Source organism: Galleria mellonella, unplaced genomic scaffold (genome assembly GCF_026898425.1).
Source record: "Galleria mellonella isolate WM207_F2 unplaced genomic scaffold, CSIRO_AGI_GalMel_v1 utg33, whole genome shotgun sequence".
NCBI classification, from domain to species: Eukaryota; Metazoa; Arthropoda; class Insecta; order Lepidoptera; family Pyralidae; genus Galleria; species Galleria mellonella.
In genome coordinates, this window is record NW_026442079.1 from 5,599,336 (window position 1) to 5,618,271 (window position 18,936).

At 31.8% G+C, this 18,936-nt stretch overlaps 1 protein-coding gene across 2 annotated transcripts in view; it reads right to left on the minus strand.

Moving 5' to 3' along the window:
* LOC113517916 (frequenin-1) overlaps positions 1-11,146 on the minus strand; it is a 279,468-nt gene extending 268,322 nt beyond the window's left edge. For both annotated transcript variants that reach the window (XM_026902664.3, XM_031911634.2), the window contains exon 1: positions 10,838-11,146. The gene's annotated coding sequence lies outside the window, so the exon portion shown is untranslated. The remainder of the gene's footprint in view (positions 1-10,837) is intronic.
* Between the last annotated feature and the right edge of the window lie 7,790 nt (positions 11,147-18,936).

Sequence of the window (18,936 nt, forward strand, 5' to 3'; positions counted from 1 at the left end):
GTATGAAGAGGATCGCTAGTTTATAAAACAACCTGTTTCAGAATGTTTTATCTATTCTATACAATAAAAAACTATATTGAAAATTAATCTGAAATCATTAAGAACAAATTACCTTACAATCGATTAAGCATTGAGCAATATATTTCTATTTATATCAAAGATAGAAAGTAAACATATGGTCATCATTATCAAGGACACCATGGGCGTTACATTTTATAAACCCCAAGGGCCTTAAATATCTTATTTACCAATAACCGTAAACTCAAGGCCACTAAATAACATAATTAGGTCGCAGTCTCAACTAGTGCGAATATTCCCAATTGGGCTGTTTCAATTTCATCCGAGAAATCCCTCTAGATTATTTAAAGTATAATTCTTAATCATTAACTTAATACAAACAAAACAAAACAACATATATGTATGTATATATATGTATGTATATATATATATATATATATATATATATATATATATATATATATATATATATATATATATTTGGTTTCTGGATTTCACAATAAGTTTTGTTATAAATAATACTAAAATATTAAAGATTATAAAGTTACGATAGGTAGTTATATAAAACTATCTATTTCCTGCTAATTGGCATATCGACAGGCATGTTGGTCAGTTGCCGCCATAGAAAATGCATCAACCACGCCGATCGACATATATTTATTTATTCATAGTCAGTTTTCTATCTGCAATTAGGTATTATTTATACACACTGATGAAGAGTCACTTAGTGTGAGAGGTGCAAAATTTTTAATATATAAAATTAGTGATTATAATAGGCTTATTATAAATAATAAGTGTCATACAATTACTCCAATCGCCTGATAATCAAACTAGGATACCCAGTGTTATGAGAAATTAGGCAACAAACGTCTGGAGATACAACCCATTATACCTATACCTACATATACCTATAGCTGAGAATTTAGAAAAGTACAACGCCTTGTTTAAATACTTTATATGATCTCTCCACATACCAGCGCCCAGTCACTGTATCAAATATTAAATTTCATATCTCTTTTTAGTTAAAGCATATATTTAGGCATCCCGTCCCCGTTATTTGATACGGGCGATGGAATGCCTATTCAGCCTATTGGGCGCATTGTGTATTGTTTGGGGGTGGAGTGCAAATTAGAGAGCATAAGGCAAGTAAGATTGAACCTAAGATTACTATTACATGATATGATACGATCTAAGACTGCTACTGAAATGAGAGAGTGATCGAGTATCCAACTCTGATCATCGATGATGGTCGATCGATGATCGCCCGTCAAAACTAATAGAATTATACTAAACTTTGTAATAATATAAAAAAAATAATATACTGGTGATCGCGACTTCTTATGCGTGTTCGGGATATTAATCAACCGGTCTATAAGTAGATCATAACCAAGAGGTAGGTAGTCAACAATTTCAATTTTACATTTTTTATTTTAGTAGGCACAACAGAATTCAAACGGATTGCAGGTATCGAATGAAAGTCAAGTTTACACATAGAGTGGCGCATCCATTCGAAATATAAACTTGACTTAGAGTGAACAACATTCCTTACTCCTAAGGCAGGAGTAATAAATACACGTATAACCTACTATTTATCCCTCTTACCAGGATTTTATTCCGAGTTTCTTCTGCATTGATATTTCATGTTTTGTTCTCTTAGACGTATTTTACGACACGCAATGAAAAGGAGTGATGATACATTGTATTTGTATTGTACACAACAGTTCTATATTTATATTATCTGTGACTGTAGATAGGACGTGTAATCTGTCAAACTTTTGCAGCCACTCGAACGCGGTCGTATGCGGGGCGCAAAGACGCACCGTACCGCGCTTCATAACTTTGTACCTACTTCTAGTATGTAAACCACATAGTGCGCGAGACGATGTGGCGCCATACCGCATTGTGTGATAAACGCTTTAATCTTATAATATCACCTAATACCCAAATTATCTACTTAAATTTTCCTCCTTGGCGACTACTTGGTAATCATAAACGAGAAGCGCCCTCTGGTAACAAGAATTGATTACCACAAACCACTGTCAGTTGACCGACTTATGTACCCTGCGAAGTTTAATGCAAATGACTATTATTTTTTAAATTATCTGATGATGACTTTGAAATTCTGAAAATTGAGCTGTAATTTAATCTTGTGAATTCGGGATTACAATCAAGCACTCGAACGACTGAGTTATTACCGGTTTATAAAGTAAAAATTGCAATATAATTGGTATGACAGATAATAATATACCAGGAATATAAATTCCTGGTTGCTATTTTTATTCAAAAATATTCGTCTTCTTTTTCAAGGGACTTCTATTATAGGACTGTCAGCAATGTGAAAACGGTTTTTGTTTTCGTTTGTCAGTCGAAATAGAGAATGACAGTTCGATCTTTAATGCTTCGCTGTTATATATAATTACTCAGTATAATATTGAGGATCCGTAACCAGATATGGTTCTCATATTTGGTGTTTATTTATCAAGAAAACAATACTTTCTCAATCTTGATAAAAAAAGCACAAGCGATCTCAATCCGACATTTTATTTCTTGATCAGACTTTCAAACATCATTCATTCACGCACCGATATTTGTATTGCCAAACTCATTCCAGATCCCTATCAAGACCAGCTACTCATATCTTCGGGTTTACTTCGACACCGTCACAAAGGTAATTGATCTTTGAGATATTGATTTTTAGTGAAGATATTTTTCCCAATTGATGGAAATTAGTTACCGTTACTAGAGAAAACGACACTTATTAATCATGATTATTATTAATGTCTTCAGAAAAAAGTTCACAATTCAACCATATTTTTGTTTATAAGTATGTTATACAACATCTTCACATAGGAAAGAAGTGAGAAAGACAATAGAAATTGCTAAAATCCTACAAGCAACAATAAAATAAATAATAACAAAACGAACGTCTAGCAATCTCACAGTAACTATTGGCAAAACTAAATTCAGAGACATATGGAAATAAGAAATAAAACCACTTTAGTAACTTATCGCTTATATATACTTCGTAACATTATATATCAACTCGTATATAACTCATGAGTTTGTACATAAATGGCGAGTGTAACGTGTCGACTGTCTGTCAGTTAGACGAAGCGAACTGGATTCTTCCATTCGAGTGAGCCTCAAGTGATCCACCGAACTAGTCACTTTTCAATGGACACAAGCAGAACTGAACAATTTCATCTCCAATCCGCCATAAATAATTCTAATGAAATTTTTTATCTACCACTCTTCATATACATCTTTCTCTTCCAATATAATGGAGATTACCGAAATATTGAATGAAATAAAACTTAATATTTGTCAACTTGTAATAAGTTTATATCCTTCTATATTATGTAATTTTTATCAGGCGGTTTGGTATAGGGGTAAATTCGAGTGGGTTCTCTTAGCTATGGTGTACAGTGATATATGTATTTCATTAATTGCCTCTTACATCATAGAAATGAGAAGTGTTTGTGACACCTACATTTACTTTTACCATACAGTGTGTAAAGATCCAAGCTTTTTTTTGTAATTATATAAAAAAATAATAGTAGAAGTAGTATAAAAATAAGTTATTGTCCGGGTCTGTTTTTTTTTTATTACAGATTTTGAATTCCTTGTCACTTAGATACCGCAGTCGAGTATTCTGACACCTCCCTATGGTTGACTGGGAGAGAATGCTTTTAGCATTAAGTCCGCCATGTACACATATTTGTACTAATGAATAAATAAAATAAATACTTTTTTTATGGAAGGTTTGTCTGTACCGCATAGAGGATGGAAGGGACAGGTTGGCTAAAACGAAAACAGCTGATTCAGAGAAATGGCAGATTATTTTTCCACCGGAAATATACCACAGTCATAACATTAACGATTTTTTGTTTTGACGCCGCACAATGTATTTGAAATATTACGATCCATACGACGTTTAATACCTACGCTGAGTGCAATAGCGCTTCTTCGTAGGTAACTTTCGTACGCTTGTAGCATTGACTTTACACAGCTAATCCCGTGCGTCGCAGTAAAATTTTAATACGTATATTTTTTTGGTATTTTACAGTATTTTGTAAATATTATTATTTATATTAGACATAAGATTACATTATTTTAAATAAAAAAAAAACTGGATAAAAGTTTGAAATTTCCACTGGATTTTAGTTCAGAATATGGGTCTGAATTCGTCGTTTCAATTTTTGCTATCTTTTTTTTTTTTGATGGGTGAAAATGGTATGGTAACCCCCCGCCTGCGCTGACGGGATACGCAGGTGGAGCACCACTGAAGGGTGATAGATGAGAATGAAAACAGGCCAGTTAGCCCATCATGATGAATTCATCAGGATTTTGCTATCCTTTACATCCTGTATACTAATTGAACTTTTCTGTAAGTGAATGAAATCATTATTTTGTAATAAATTGTACTCGTGCGAATCTGGGCTAGTCCTAATAATTTATAATTCTGAACTAGATTCAGAAATATTTTTTCTTTTATATACAAAAAAAAATTTACAGAACAAACACTCTATAAATTACTCTGAAATCGTTAGGAAGTGCAAAGAGCTATCTACAGAAGATACGAGTATATTACCTTATATTCGAGTAAGCACTGAGAAATCGAGAATGAAGATAGCTCTTGAAGATATTATATAGAGTAGAGTAAATCTTGCTGATGAGGAGCACATCACGCTATAACTTTTTTTTTATAATGTTTATTCGATATAAATAGTATAACGCACTCATTCTAATATAAGGTTTATCCCAAAGGGAAAGGCAAATAACTCTGCCTATACAGCTTATATTTATTGTCATGATTCTTTCAAATTATTAAATTTTCTTCAATTTAGATGTAAACATAATAACGTAAATAAAATCACGTCACACATGACAACCAACTTTTCATTTTCAATGACAAATAGGTGTCTAATAGATATTTTCCTTAATCTATAAATTAATATAAAGAACCTCATCTACTACAAATATATTTAACTCCATAACAAATAATGACATAAATCCCGACAAAATACACCACTTAATAACGAGATGTGTACATACATGAAATACATCGGGTATACTGAATATATTTGAGTTTATAGCGCGGAATCATTAAATTTATAAGCGCTTCGTAATACAGTTTTTTGCTTCTCAATAAAAAAATAATAGATTCAATTATTAGAAAATTAATGTAGCATTAACTAATAACAGATAATATCTTAATCAACACAGAAATAAACCCTATCGATTGTAAAAAAATTTGATATTTTATTTGGTACAGAATTATCAACATGATCATGTAAGATAGCCTCAAAAAATATACGTATTTTAACCTCATTGGTTTTACTAAAGTCGTTTAAAATTATATATAGTTCATATTATTTAACAGAGCCATAATTATTTCAAAAATTAAACCAACTCGAAAAGAATGTGTTAGCAATTCCGTAATTCCAATTAATGATGATGATAAAGATACCTATAATAACTTTAAGAGTATCTCTGTTGAACAGCGTTGTAACTAGGGCGTAATAGCGCCCCTGGCAAGAGGTCAAGATTTGAATTTCGTGCCCCTCTAGTGTTATTTTCTAGGAAGAAAAACAACAGAAAAACAACAAAGCGGCAAAGTTTAGGGATGGACTGCAAGTTCAAGCTTCTTTTCTTATTCGTTTATATGCCTTAATACCATGTTTTAATTATGTGTACCTGAGCCCCAGTAGTCCGTATATTATGAGTTGGCAAAATGCGCCTCCTCCCCCCTCCCTGAGGATTGCGTCGCTAGCAGCCCCCGTAGCAGCTGCGCACGTCTGGCCAGCCCCTACCTACAATGCTACTGCCGATAGTTTACAGTTTATTGCTAATACTTTTAAAATAAATATTTACCGTCGGTCCATAACATATTTTTGCAATAAGCATTTCAAGATGATACATTAGATTTTAAATTAATACTTCAGGAACACAATGTCAAAACCGCGTTACATTTGATACAGATTTCATGATGCTGGACTGAACTCCTATTGAACCGTTTTTTAAATATTGTATTTCTCATGTACAGACATTGTTTAAATACAATTTTATTATATTACTATGATAATATATATTCTGTACATAAAATATGAGAATATCAATAATATTTGTTAAAATAATAATGTATTCTGAAATGTCACATATTTCTATTATATAACAGAAGGCTGTACCGTAGAGATTAGAATATACTGCCCTCCACGGGGATGTACGGAAACTTCTTACAGTAAATAATCGTTATGCTAAAAGTTTTAGAGGTGTTTTATACCTACTCATAATGCTACCAAACATCATACTAACTAAACTAGGCTTTAAAGTGTAAACTCTAATGTATGTTGTACAAATATATAACAGAACATTTGAAATTTTAATGCTTAAATTTTATTTCTGTCCTAAAATTTCAATGGATCATTAAATTTTAAAATAATTGTAATAAACGAAAATAACATTGAACAGTGTTGACGTAATGCTTTGGGACATAAATTAAACTATTTTTACATATAATATCTAAATAAAAATATTTAATTGAAACAACTCAAACACACTAAGGCAAACATAAATAGAATTGAAATTTTGTTTATAGTAAATAAATTTTGTGGATTAAGTAAAATGCCTCTTGTTTTTTTGTTATTGCGCTTACATATATTTTACACGTCTTGTGTCTTGAATTTAATATGACTATAAAGTCCTAAATTGCCTGAGCGTTCGCTACAAACAATTTTGAGCGCATTCTCAAAGGATAATAAAAATATAACATCTAAATAAACATTTCAACAAATTTCTTCGTTATTCATATGTTGAAACGTATCGTTTGAAAATTATTTTCTATCTGTCAATAAGGATTTTATAAATATTTTCAAAACATTTCAGAATCTTAAATTAATGCTACTACTACAGTATCATATAAAATCCCAATAGTCGGAAGTTAACTTAAAACCGACACCAATGCACTAATAAACGAAGTTATTCGTGAGATTGTAAAAAGGCAATAGCAATAGTTAGTACAAATTGTGCTCATTACTTAAATGGAAGCAATATGTTTAAAAGTAACGTTTAATACAAATTCGCTAGTCAATTATGGATCCTGGACCTCATCTGATATTAAAGTTATGATCATAGGTTTAATGTCATATAATACGATTTCATTCTTATAACTATAATAACGATAAGCATCATCGTTTTAGACGTTTTGAAATAGACCCCCATGGAGTTCTTACAACACATTTGAGGTTATCGCTCAATCTAGTGAGGGGCTGCTTTAAATTGTCAATGATCCCAAGCCCCCGATCGATATCTATTGAACCCTTAAGCCTTTTCTTCTCTCTGCGTGTTCTACCGTCTTCACAATGGACTATTCTTTGAGGAATTGTTTGACTTGATACCCATACTCAACTACCGCACTGCTCGTGGTCAACCGAAAATTTACCTTCATATATCAGAGTCCAAATATACAGCCAAGTTTGAAAAGTACTTCCTCCGTTCAGATGTTCAGATTTTACAATGAGCTTATTATATCTTCTTGAAAAGACTACAGCATACGATTAATTAAAAAGGGTTAAAAAGATGTCTTCGAAGTAAGTAAGGTGCGCGTTGTACTTTACGTACTACACAAGATTTTTAGTCTATGGTGAAAGTTAAACATCAAGAAAAAAATTATACGTTATATTAATATTATATATACAGTTCACCGATTATAAATAGCCAAAACATGTAAATAAATTTTTGCTTACCATATGTGTATATATAGGTATATATAGTCCCGTTTTATTACCATTTTTTTTTTGGCAGAAGTTAATATAATAAAATACCAAACATAATTTGAAAATCCAAAACCGTCAATAATTCTTAGAATTTGTATAACTTTGTGATATTAAAAAAAACTTTCGACATTTTATATAACGAATGTCTCAAAAAAAAACATCTAATCGTAGTGTAAGACAAAAGAATGCTTGAAGTGAACGTTTATCGGGAAATTAAACTGCTCTTATCAACACGCAAAATCACAAAACGAAAATTGACAATTTCTACTTTTACAACCACTTTTAACACGATTTGACATTATAATTCAATAAAATGTTATTATTTAAAAAGCACATCGTAATGATAAGATGAATAAAATCGATTTTGAGTAAATTGAAGGTGATTTAAAGCGATTTCATTGCCAAAAACAATCTGGAAACGTAGGCGGGTGGGGTCGGTTTGGTGCAAGCGTCGAACGCTATTTAAATTTTGCTCGCGACCTCTTCTTCGCTTGGAAAAACATCTGAGCACAGCATTAAAATTCTTTAAGTATTTCCAATAAAAGCGAACGCAGTTGGATATACAGGCGATTATTAATTAGGCGAATAGTACATTAAAAGCATTTAAGACGGCCAATAACAAAAAAACCTTTTACTTTTATCATTGCTAATTTAAGAAAGGGAACAATAACGGTAGTTTTGTGCAAATAAGTTCCCATTTCTCACTGTTCAATCAACACCTAGTAAACATATACAGATAGAAAAACAATATTAGACTAATTTCACCGTCTATCTCTAGTATTACTATAAAATTACTCCATATAAACTTGTATTTAATTTTTCGAACGTTTATAACAATATTTAATAATTAATCAAACAATTAATAAAAAAGTCTGTGTAAAAATTTTTTGTAGGAGTCTACAAATATGTCTGTATTTAGGTATTTTAAAAAGCTATGCTCGTCTAATCGCTTCTGTTCTATTTCTTCATTATTTTTATGGAAAACCATAAACTGAATTATGAATATTGGATATAAAGATGTTCAAACAGATATACAATGGGGAAGTAAATGAACCATTGCGGATAAGTATATTTTGTGATATTCACAATGTTGTTCATCTCTGTAGACGACGTTTAGTGTTTCCCATCAAGCTTCCTCTCTTCGTTTGTTCAGATTAGTGATGTGAAGAGTTAGGCTAACTCGAGGATTTACTATATAGATTTTGATCGTATATAGTATTCGATCACTTACGGTACTTAAATACTACTCATTTATTTAACATCAGTTTTTATAATTCTGTCTTAGTATTGTATCAATATTTTCTTTAATTACCAGAGGGAAAAATATTAGATTACTGAACATTTATATTTTTCATAAAACTAACTTTCTAAGATTATACTCGAGTCAAGATTCGATTATTGTTTTAATAAATACCTAAATGCTCGAATACTTAATATATAGAATCCAGGTATACAGTATTCGAACATTACTTATATCATAAATTTATTTATATTTGTTTCAGCATTTAATTAATATTTTTCTTTATTGATAAAGGAAAAATTATTGGATTACTGAACATCAATTATCTTTACAAAAGTAAACTTCAAAATCAATGTTAAAAGTATTCGAGTCTTTGTCTCGAGTCAAGACTCAATTATTTTTTCACAAATACCAAAATACTCAAATACCAATGCCAGATCAACACATCACTAGTGATGTGACAAATGGTATCAATTCTGTCATATCACTAAAATCACTGAAAATATTATAGAAAACTAAAAGCTTTAAACAGATGTAATAGATATTTTATAAAATTCCTAATATTCTCATTTTCCTACAACCATATATTACTTATTATTTAATCACATGACCAGAAAGTCGACAGAGTCCGGAACCTGCGTGCATGCATGACACGAACTATGAAAGTGAACGAAGCAAATTGTATGTATATATAATATGTAAGAACGGTGCCTGTAGCATATACATAACGAATATATTGATAAGAATAGTTTGAGTAATTATAAGATTAACCCATTTAACCCATTTGAACCGTTATCAAAAATCTGAGTCACGAATTAGTTCTATATTATTCGATTAATTACAGCAAACAATGCTCAATGCAAACAAAGAAAAACAGAGCTTCCGTCCCTACACTAAGGCATGAAATATTTAGAATAATACCAGGGAGAAAACAATATTTCAAAACAGCACGCCAATAAATTGTATCTAATTTTGATGCCTTTAAGTTGTAGCAACAGCGGATAAAACAAGATACATGAATTACTTCTCGGTAAGGAAAGTTTCTACTGCGATACAAAAGAGATTGAAGTGAATTTCTTTAACACATCATTATGCGCACAATGGTTAGATGAAGTTCTTGTGGAGCATTAATCATAAGATTCAGCCTTCCAGTGGAAGTATGCAAAAATGACAGGTACTTTATAAGAGCTCCATAGATTATGCCTACACAACGGCTACGGGCTACGGGCTACGAAAGATTGTAGCGACGCTATCTTTTACGTAAGCTTTCGTATGTTTTTTATTTGCTTAATTAGCTTTGTTTGAATAATTGTAAAAGAAAATATAATATTTGTTCTAATTAATAAAGTATATTATAAATGAATTTCTCCAGTGAATCGAATTATGAAGGTAGTTAAGTTGCCAATTGTCTCATTTGCGTGTCTTCAACACATAACAGTTCGAAGAGGCGGTAAAGTGTTTTACGCAAACAATTTCCGAAACTGAGAGGCGTAATTTCTAAATTATTGGTATGCTTTACTCTTTCAAGCACATTAACTTATATAACTAATATTAATATATAATATAATATTAAGTAATATAGAAATTTCGTCTTAATAATTCATATTCTTTAACCGCAGGCACGTCGACGCTGAAAAACTTATACTTACGTTTATAGGTAATATAAAATATTAAGTCGCATAGCAAATGTAGACAGAAAAGGCAACAAAATAGCGCCAGTATGTTATATAACCAAATACTGAACGAGTAAAAAAAAATACAAACACACTAAGGAATTATTATTGTAGGTAAACAAATGGCTTACCGCCTTCGCTGCGAAGTGGGAAGCTAACAACCGACTATTAAAGTTTATAAAACGTCTTTCAGGTGTTCTGTGAACAAAAATTATCTGTTGAACGCGGGAAGTCGCCGCGGACAGTCGCGAGGAGAGTCACGGTATCGCAGCACACGTCCGAAGCTAACGTGACGAGGCGCGAGGGTGCAATTTCGTATTACGCGGGTTCCGAGAGGGGATCGAGAGGTCCGCACGCGAGGGCGGCTCGAGTAGAAATCGGCGGCGCCCTCCGGCCACTGTTATGTAACACGCGCGGCGTAGCGCAGCGCGGCCTGAACCCCGCGCCCCGCTTTTAGGGAAAAGATGAATGAGTAAAGTTTCCTAACGGACGTTAGTCCATGGATCGCGCTCCGTTTCAGATCGGCCCGCGGTTACATAAAGCTGTTTTGCACATGCGCGCTGCGCAGCCAGTCCGCATTGTGGGCGACGCGCGCCCCCTAGGACGCCCGCGCCGGTGCCCAATACATTAAAATGATTACTACGTATTTTGATCGTTGCTGATGCTGTACCTACGCATTAATTAAGTTTACAGTAAGAATATACTCTACAGAATTTATTAAACACCAAGTTTCTCATTAAGCAGTTGTGCTTGCATGGTTGCGTTTTGGTTTGAAGGATAGGATATAAACCAAAGTTACTAGATATAAAGACTACGTATTAGTCTTCGGGAGTGGAAGCGCATGAGGAGTGTATAGGCAACATAGAGTATTCTATGATGTCCGTGGTGCCGTTCGTATCACTTTTAATAAGAAGAGCCTCAACTTGTTGCCATTCCTGCCTCCCTAAACAAAGTACAAACGAATTTATCGATAACATCGCCAACGCGAGAGTGAACAAGATAGCGCACGTCGCCATCTCATTCTATCTAATAGACTCGTTAGCGATGACGATTCTATCAACGGATTAGTTTGTACTTTGTCTAGGTGGTTTGTTATATAAAAAATGTTGTCTTTAGTTATTACACTGCAACATCATCATTTTAGCCATTAACTGTCCATTGCTAAACATAAGCTACTTCCTTAGGGGGTTTTGCTATTATAATATATACTATAATAGAAAATTGTTCATTCACATAGCACTTTTAAATACGTACCGATTTCCTTTTCTTGCATTTAGTAATTAGAATGTGGATGACAATGAATTACTCTGGATCGATTATGTAATAGATATGAGAGTTTTATACCTAATTAGCTGAATGTTGCAAGGAAATTATGTAAGTGTAAAGCTAGTAGAGGCAATATTAGAAAAATAGTTCTAAATATCAATTACGACAAAGCAAAGTCGGTACTAACCCGATGATGTCTTAACTAAATGTGAGTTGTTATTTTAACCACTCAATTGGACACATTTAGCCACCGGGTAGATACATACAGCGACATTAATAATAAAATAAAACCGATCAGGTGTGCGTTGAACTCACACGCCGAAGGTTTCGTTCATAAATATATATGAATTAGAATGACCTTCATTGCATTTCTCTTACGAAATAGATACCTATACAACAATAACCTAGTTCCGATAATTGATACTACTGTTTGTAATTTCTTATTTTAGACTGTAATAATTGTGGTTAAAAACAGAACTAAATTTTTGGAGATTATTAATATTTTTTTTTAAAACGACGCTAATTAGAAACACAGATTTTTTTCCGTAATATTCATATGTAGACCTATTAAACAGTTATGATGTAAAATTTTTCGCTATAGGAACTTCTAAGATAAGGGAGGAGGGGAAATAACTTTGTTCTCATGTCTTCGATAATACCTAAAAACTACGTAGTATAAAAATAAATAAAAATCAATTTTAAAAAGTACGAATTTAGTAGCCCTTTAGTATGATACTCCGCTTGAAGTTTTAGGGCAATTTTGAAATTTTAAGTATTCGTTTTCGACCTCATAGCAAAGAAAACAAAATATTTTTTCAATTATTTCGACGATATGGAAATCTTATCCATATTTCAAATCTATAATAGTATTTGTAGTTGCTGTGATATAACGCTGTAACAGACAGACGGATAGACGGACAAATAAATTCGCACCTTGAGGGTCCCTTTGTGCCTTTTTGATACGAAACTCTAAATATAGTCTTTTGTCTTGACATGGTATTATCTATTCTCAAATTAATCGAAGATTTTTTTATTTTTTATAAATATTACATAAATAAATAATGAACACTATAATAACAGATTTTTATAAATATATAACTATAAATTTATTTGTACTTCTGCACACATTTAAATATGTATACTCTGATGGCATTCTCTACCAGTCAACCGTTACGCTAAACAGAAGGAGTAAATGGCTATGCATTGATATAACAAAATCAAATTATAAATAAATAAATATTTTAATAAATAACAACATTCATACATTTTAAGATGAATAAATATAAAAACAAATATAGAATAATATACATACAAAAATTATACATACATAAATAACTATACGTAATACATATTAATATAATGATTATATAAGTTATGGCTAGTCATATAAAAGTATATATAACTATCTGTACAATTAATAGAATATGACCGTAACAATATAAATAGACAGGTCCTTAGCCATCAAAAGGTGAGTCGGTGTGTTAAACCGCTACACTGCCAAAGTAATAACTATCCAACTTCACCAACTTCACCGATAACCAACATTACAGAAGTTCGATATTTTAATCTAACTGCCTTAACCACACAGCTTAAACCGCCGAGGTCAGAAACGTAAAATTTTAAATAATATAGGCTCCTTTTGTAGGAACATATAAATGTTCCTTGGTTCCCTAATCTGTGTGATAGTAGTGCGTGCGTAACAAAACCAAGACAAAAATTTTCTTAGTTCTCACAGGAATAGGAGATAATGAAAAATATTTTTAAAAGGATAGCCTAACATTTAACTCGTGATATCAGTCATAGATGAACCTGTGTGCGAGTCTTTTTCAATAATTTTTGAGTCAAAATGAGATCGGCTTGAGAGAAAATAAGAATATTTTTTAATCAAGTTAACTTAATTATATTATTTTTAATTAACCATTTTTTTTATAATTCTTCCGTTCATTAAGAAAGCAATTTCAACAGAGGAGAACGGGTAGAAAACTTAATTGTTGCTTTTTTCAAACAATAGTTGAGAGAAGCAAGGAGTTCACATATTGCTGTTACTTATACTGCATTATCACGTTATTCTCGTTTTTCAACAATTACTTGAATAAACATTTTACAACTTAGTCATACTTCACACAAAGGTTTTGTATAGAAATTACGAGTAAAAGCTTTACTCGTATGTACATATGTACATATATGTTTATTCTTTACAAAAGAATATTCACATCATCTGATAATGACGTAGGTACTTAATATCTCTAAAGCATGAATGAATGGTTACAATCTCTACATCAAGTGAGCCCTCGGCTTGTTTGCCGTTCCATCGTTTGCCGTATGTAATTGTGTATAAAGAATATTATCTGTAATTCTATCTTCACAGAAGAGAAGCGAATGAAAATTAACTTTATTTAACAAGAATTAACCATTGATACATTACAGCTACGATCTTCTATATCTAAGCCTATCTCCTGGAAGTTAAAGCAAGGAAATTAAAATAGTGATTCGTAGAATTTATAAGAATAACAATACTATAATAATAACCCCTGGTGCCTCAAACTTCGGCCATTTGTTTCTGTCGGAAACTAATTAACATCTTTCCTCCTTCAAAGGGGAAATGTGATTTGATGGTAAATCATTTAATAAATTCATTATTAAATTTTCGACTATTTAAAAAAAACAACAATTCTTATTTAACGAAATATAAAACCAACCAATACCTTCCAATCCGTTGGAGTATAATAAACATCATAATCACTTCACAATAAAATTACGAATAAAATTGCGTAACATACTAAAGATACACCCAGTCTAATTGAAAATTTCCTTTTATTTGAAGTCGGTTAAGAACAAGTTTCTTTTTCATTTTTCTTTACAAAATACCTACAACCTTTACAACTGGTGGTTAGAATCATGCCTTCTGAAAAGTACTTCTTAACAAGCCTATTTAAATTAACTTCATTTGAATATGAATTTGCCCGAATTTCTCGCCGCCTACTTGGATTTTGTACAATCGTACGACAATTTTGATGACAGGGCAATTGTGTACTTTGTGCATTCTTCTTCATACCTATATTTCATTCTTTTTCTTATTATTTTCCGAGTTGTTTCTAGTAAATTCGTTAAGAAATTTTTTCTTGTCACAAAATTCAATGCTAATTTAGTAAATATGTACAGATATTAATATCTGTAGCTCAGTACTAATTTAGTTAGTCACCTTAACAATAAGGATTGTAATTATTTTTAACCATCTTCAAAATGAAGGAAATTCTAAGTCGGAAATGTACACCTGTATAAATTCTAATTATTTCAGATTTTTTACTTCAGAAACTTTGAAGATAAGTTGGTTGTTTTTCTTACATTTTCGATCATAAGTCAAAAACTATACAGCATAAAAATAAATAAAAATACAAATGAAACTCTTGAAGCTCTTTTATGATATATCCTACTTAGGTACTCTTTAGGGCCCTCTCTAACGAAAAAAATAAAACTATTTTTCGATTAATTTCATTATAATTTATGTGGGCCAACAATATGTAAAACTAATAAAATAATAAAGCCGTGCAAACACGGCTTTGTTTCAGATTTAAGGGTGTGATATGCCAGTGAAATTACAGGATACAGAGGCATTGTCTACTGCTGAACACAGGCCTCCCGCATAAAGAAGGATTTTGCCAGTAGTTGCCATGACATCCTTGGATTGGCCATAATACATTATATACCACACATTAATGGCAACACCAAAGGATATTTTTAATGGGTGTAAATAGAATAGTAACGCCCACGCTATCGGTATATCCTGACGGGGCACCAATGAAAAACGATAGATTAAAATGAAAGCAAGTTAGCCTATCGTGATGAATTCAATAAGAACTAACCACGATGTTTGGGGTAAAGGGATTGTTAGTAATGCGGACAATCAGTTTCATTGCTGGCAATATAACCTATCTGGTCCATCTTCACGTAGTTCCGCCTGGAAACCATTGTGCTCAATTCCAGATGTACTTATTACGATGGGCTATCCGACCTGCCTTTTCATTCTCATCTATTCATATCTATCAATGGTGTCCCACCAGCTTATATCGTTAACACAGGCGGGATTACCATGTCATTATCATCTATTAAAAAAAATCCACGATGGTTTTCAGGGGGAACTGATAGGGTACATTAACAGTAATGAATCTTTTAAACCGCCATTACTCACAATCCCTTTCTCATCAACGCACTGAGTATCATAGACGTCATAGTATTCTTCGTGATGTACATAGTGCTGTTAATCTACAGGCGAGTGTTACTACCTTCAATCAGGTGGGCCATCAGCTTATTTACCAATTTAAGTTACAGAAAAAAAATTATAACGATATACTTTTATAACATTTATTAATCCCTTCTGAATATCGACGTAATAAAAGTCCTCCTATAAAAACGAATTGATGTAATATCTATCATAGCATAGTCTTATTTCTCGGAGGAATATTAAAAAAAGTTAATTGTAATAAAAAATATTATACTATAAAATGAACTCAGGCCGCATCAATAAAATTAAAACCCCCTCCATCCCCTTGATACCATTAAGCTCCAGCAAGAGCTCATTTATCCTATTATGGCTTATAATCCCTACCTTATCATAAGCAAGATATAATTACACAAAAAGAACAGCAATATTGTAGATATATAAAATATGTTATAAGTATATACATTTCAAAATACTTATACGTATTTCGCGGCTTTGCCCGCATGAATTTGAATAAAACGTATAGTTTCCAATTGTTGCGGGTTGATTTTCACACAGTATAAATACTTGAATTATAAGTAATCTGGGTGTACTCCATATATAACATTATATGTAGGTATATTCATAAAATAATATGGTTTAATGGACATGTCGTTTCGTTATCTAATGTGTACGGTCCAAGTTCTGCTTAATTTCGTACTAGATGGCGCAGTGTAATATATTTACATATAAACACCAGTTATTTATTTAAATAGCCTACGTATCCCTTCAAAATATTGTCTGTATACCAAATTTTATAAAAATCAATTCAGTCGTTGAAACATGATGGCAACATTCTAACGTCTAAATATACTCGTAGGTACACACGTTCTTACAAAATTTCACGTTTACAATATTAGTTATTATAATTTTTTTTTCAGGCGTAATAATAGCTTTTTGCATTGAGATTGCCGTGATTTAGCAGTATAATCCTGACTTATAGGATCTATAAATTCTTTTATCAATAAAATTGTACATTTTTCTTAAGAGAAAGTAGGTCAAAATTGACAAAAATCAACCTCTAATTTTCAGTTTTACAGTATTTGGTTATACCTGTATATTTGAACCAGGGTAATTATTTTAATACCTTGATAATAAAATACAAACAGTTATGTATGTTCATAATTTTTATATAAACTGTCTAATAATATTAGAGTTAACTCCTGCGATTGTATTTATCATCATCAAGAATATCTTATTAATTACTTAGACAGACAAAATTTCTAAAAATTATTGTTTTAGTTTAGGTTTTTATTAAGACCCCTCATATAAATTTTTCTTAAATACTAACATCGTCTAGTTAAATTTTTATTATACTACTAAAATATAAAATTTTCATTAAACAATTCCCTTTCACATGCATAATACTTATAAATTTCCTACCATTATGCACCCATTATGTCATTAGTACACCTGGGTAATTCCCAAGAACTATCTACTATGTATTTCTAGGTCTAAAAATACAAGTAAGTACGACATCCGTACGCTGTTACGCGAAATCTGGATCAAGCAACTTTTTTCTGCGCCTGTCACAATTCTTCCCATATTAGATTTTATTGCATATCCATATTACGAGTTTTAACAAATATACCAGATACAGATACGCAGTTTTCTCTAATATAGTATCTGTAATACCACAGATAACATAATAAGTAGTGACAACTAACCATGTAACTAATATACTCGTAAATATTGATGCGGTTATAAGTTTTTGACAGTTTTCTTGTTTCTCAATTCAAAATATACATATATTTGATTATATCGCAGATATAGTTATAAATTCATTATATAAAATATTCGTATCACTGGCTACTTAGATACAAGGAAAACTGAATAATAATAAAAATCTATAGCTCAATTCGCGAAACATACTTAATTTACTTAAGTACACAGATTATCCGCATTTCCGTTTCATATTTTCGAAGAATAAAAAGGTGATCACATTTTATTACAATGGGGTTGTAGGAGGAGCATTGTAATATTGGTAGATACATTAGAGGACAATAAAAGGGACATTGCATGCGGTTACTTTTTTCCCACAGAAAAGTAATTTGCGTGACCACTAATAATTTATTAGGCAATGAATCACTAGGTGAGCCACAAACTGTATTATGGAAAACGAAACGGAATCACCACATTGTATAGTCAAATGTAAAAAAAAGAGTGGCGTGTTTTAATCTTTTTACTAGCTTAGTCCTAGTTTTATTGCAAGTCTCTAGAATTTTGCGGTCTTGAAATATAGCACATAACTAGATACTTATTTGTTCAGATTAGCGACTCACCTCCTTAGATGTAGCAAGGATCTGGGGTGACAAGACCTACGAAAGTAGGTTAGGAGCTTACCTTCAAATAGACCATGAGCGTTAATAAGTTAGCTTTGTATATATAAAAAACTGAGTTTAAAGCGATTTACTTACGAACAATCCAATGAAGAAAGATAGGATTGTAGTAAAGCTATAAAAAAGAAAGCTATTTATAAATTGGAGAGCTTGTGAGAAAGGATTTGTTAGTAACAAGGGCTAACAGCTCCCTAAAAATAAGTCCTATTGTGTCGATTTCCAATATAACCAAATTCAGATTAATTCGGCACGACCAGGTAACTGACCCTACCTGTAATCTATAACCTGTCACCGCTCATTCGTATCCCATCAGCATAAATCAGTAGTGATAACGAGGTTTCTTTTTAATAGACGATTAATTCATATA